At 45.1% G+C, this 3,385-nt stretch overlaps 1 protein-coding gene across 1 annotated transcript in view; it reads left to right on the forward strand.

Annotated features, from left to right (window-relative positions):
* Positions 1-3,057: 3,057 nt before the first annotated feature.
* Positions 3,058-3,385, forward strand: part of UBE2B (ubiquitin-conjugating enzyme E2B) — an 8,796-nt gene continuing 8,468 nt past the window's right edge. The window contains exon 1 of the mRNA XM_010578847.1: positions 3,058-3,063. The gene's annotated coding sequence lies outside the window, so the exon portion shown is untranslated. The remainder of the gene's footprint in view (positions 3,064-3,385) is intronic.

The raw sequence follows: 3,385 nt of genomic DNA on the forward strand, positions 1-3,385 counted from the left end.
TTCCCGCCGGTGGGAGCTGCCGCGCTCTCCTCAGCGGGAGCCGGTCGTTAAATGTCTCTTGCTCGGGCAGACGCGGTCGCCGTTGCCTCCGCGGGTCGCGGCTGTCAGGTAACGGAGGGTGTGCAGCAGCGCCGGGCTGGTGAAAGGGGGGACTGCTGCCCCCAGAGGCAGAACTGCCATCTCCCCGCTCCAGTCTTTGTGAAAATAAACGACTACATACATAAAATTTGAGGGAATTCCTTTAGATTCTTGAAAAGTCCTGAAGCAGGTGGCTGCGTTGAGCCTGTGGGGAAGTGGAGTCACTTAGAACGAGTGTTAAATACCCTCTGGTTAGCCGCTGTAGTGGAGAGAGGGAGGCAGGTGTGGTAGCTCTGGGGTTTTGTTGTGCTTACGGTTCCTGTAGGTAGTATGCCCCTAAGTGAATACCAGCGCGCTTCACTGAAATGCAGTCAAAGAATAATCATCAATAGTTTCCTGTCAAAATAAGAGGACAGATTGAGTAGGTCCAAACTGGGATTTTTTTGTGAGTCTGGTATTTTTCTTGAAAACCTGAAGTGAGGTTGGAGGCAGTAACAGGCACACAGGAGGCTTGGGGACTCTGGAAGATGGGCTGGGAATTGGGGAACATTGAAGTAACACCCTTCAATCTGTGGGGCTGTGGGGGTTTCAGAGGCTGCTTCTAGCTCTGCTGCTGTGTGGATTAAATAAGGTCCTTAATTCTCCTCTTTACTGTGGCACCGCTTACTTGCTCCTATATTGGAGCTAAGGGTGAGCAAATCAGTCATTTCTTTGCCTCTTGACCTGGTGGATTATCTTTGGTCCCGAGTGCTTTGGGAAGAAGGATTGTCTCTCCTGAAAAACAGTATGGCATGGCACCTGGCAGAGTCTCCCTGTGTAGCTCCTCAGCAGCCACTGCAATGAATGAGAACAAAACCAGTTTCTAACAGGTGACTTGGCTTAATAATTTCCCTAATTTTGGAGTCTTGGGCTTGGCTGATGTTAATATAAATAACTCTTCCCAGAGGGACACTGCAGCATGAGAGTGACCTGGAAAAAAAAAAAAAGAAGTTTTTAGGAGGATGGTTTTTTTTAACAAACAGAGAAGCAAGTAGTTTCCTTTTACTGTTACTTCTCAACCTTCTCATCTTGTGATGGGACAAAGTTACCTTAGAAATCTTTTGCTTTTGCAAAATGCTACACAAATATGTAGTGTTTACTCCAGATTAGTATAGAATGACTGTGCTGCAAAATACTAGCTTTTTATTTAATGTAATCCCCTATCAAATATCATTTTGGGGGAAAAAAATAGGGATAAAAATGGAACTTGAACCAACTTTCTGGTCAGGAAGTTGTTATATCTATTTCAGTACTATTCAAGAAGTTTGTAGAAGGAAAACATGCATTCATGTTCTAGACTGCACACTGCGTAATGATTTTTTCCAAGTTTTTGAAGCATCGTTACAGTGGATAGTTTTAATGGTTGCACGGGAAAAAAACCAACCCAAACCTCCAGACACCAAATGAAAAAGTTAGTTCTGAAATTGTTGTTTCCACCTGGCTCTGGAAGTCAGTGGCTTACAAGTATATGATAAATTGAAAAAGTTTAAACTAAAATGCCCACAGTGAATTAAACAGTAAGGGCAGTGATGCACTTAAATTCATTAAGCAAGGAGGTACTGGAAATAATTATCAGCAGATAGAAATCTAGAGTGGTTATTTAGTGTGGATTTCATTTTGAGACCTATTAAACCACCTTAGCAAGGGCAGAGCCTCTCTTTTATCGTTACAGTGATTTTTTTGAAACTAGCTTGGGATATAGTTAACTGCATTTTAAAACCTAGGTGTGCTGTACAATCAACAGAGCAGAAATCGCAGCTGGTTCTTCAGAGGGAAAAAATAAAGCTTTCAATTTATTAATAAAACTACCGGCCACACCTGTGTAACTGCCAGGCAGGACTAAAGAGAAAATGTTCCATTAGATAATGTCAACAGGCTGTTCCCCGGTGGTGTCAGGGAAGAAGTAATACTGTCGCTGTTGAGCTGACATTGAAAAAGTTCCCAAGCCAGGTGGAAACAACGCAGGATTTCAGATTTAACTCTTGTTCGGTGTTTGGGGTTTGTTTTTTTGTTGTTGCCCTGCGGGGGAGCTCTGAGCCGGAGGGGTTGAGGGTGGCTTGAGCTTCCAAGGGTAGATAGAGAGCTGCCCTTGGGGCAGGGGATGCTCTCACTGCCCTGTCTGGGCAATCGCAGCGGAGCGGGAGTTAATACCGAAATAATGAATGTTGTTAAACCGATGTTAATTATCTGCACAGGTCCAAGCTTGCGCTTGTTTTTTACAGTCTGCCTTCTCCCTTGCAATTAGCTGGGGCTAAATATAAACAGTATAAAGCTAGAGGAGCAGCAGTGGAATGTAAAATCAAAACGTCTGTGTGATGGGAGGAGGAGGAGGAAAATCCAGAAGAGAGAGGATTGCTTGGCGGGAACCATTTTCTCACTAGTGTGGGGAATAATGTTTTAGTGGCTGGGGAATGATAGTTTCTTATTACCAAGCCTCTTTGAAAAGCTTGCTCCCTTGCAGTACCAGGCTTTATGTAAATTCCTATGCTTACATCTCACTTTAAGCGTCCAAATATTTTCCCTGAGGTGGGACGTTGGGTTAAAAAGTGTTCAGAGCATAAGTCCTTGCAGGGTAAAATCCTGATGTGTGTGGTGTACGGGTTCAGAGCAGCGCCCAGGTCAGTCTGTGTCCAAAATAACCCACGTCAGTGGAGCTGATGCAGCACGGGCTTGGCACGGACTTTGGCAAAAAGCAGTTAGGAGCTTTGTGCTGTATTAAACCCAGGATTGATGCTCTTCAAGCACACGGATAGCCGGAGGTGAAAGAAACGGGCAGAGGGAGAAGATGGTGTTTGTTTCTGTTACTTCATTAGGAGTCTCATGATGTTTAGACCTCCTTAAAATCATGTGAAAGAAAGGCAAGGAGGCGCACGCAGTCACAGAAATCCAAGTTCTAGGGCTAACCTCCCAGGCTCCGCGTAAGAATTAGGTCATGACTTCAAAGAGGTCTGCTTGAGTCTGTTGGAGAAATTGGATTAAAAACAAAAAAAAGGGGGGGGAGCATCACTTCCCTGGTTCCCCTCCACCTTCCCTTCAGAGCGTAAGCCAACGGGGTACGAGTCTTTTTCTGAAATGATTTCTGGCGACATCCATTTGCCTTTAGTCCGGTGCGCTCACGCAGCGTAAGCCACCTCTTCCTTTCCGCGGCCGCAGAGGGCTCCGCGGTAGAAGCAGAGCTTGCTGTCGCTCCCCTCCTAAAATCTGCTTCGTGCGAGCCCAAAACTGTCATCTTAAAAAAAAAAACCAAACGAAAAAACGAAAAAACTCC

This window comes from Haliaeetus leucocephalus, unplaced genomic scaffold, assembly GCF_000737465.1.
Source record: "Haliaeetus leucocephalus isolate CR32 unplaced genomic scaffold, Haliaeetus_leucocephalus-4.0 Scaffold656, whole genome shotgun sequence".
Classification (NCBI taxonomy): Eukaryota; Metazoa; Chordata; class Aves; order Accipitriformes; family Accipitridae; genus Haliaeetus; species Haliaeetus leucocephalus.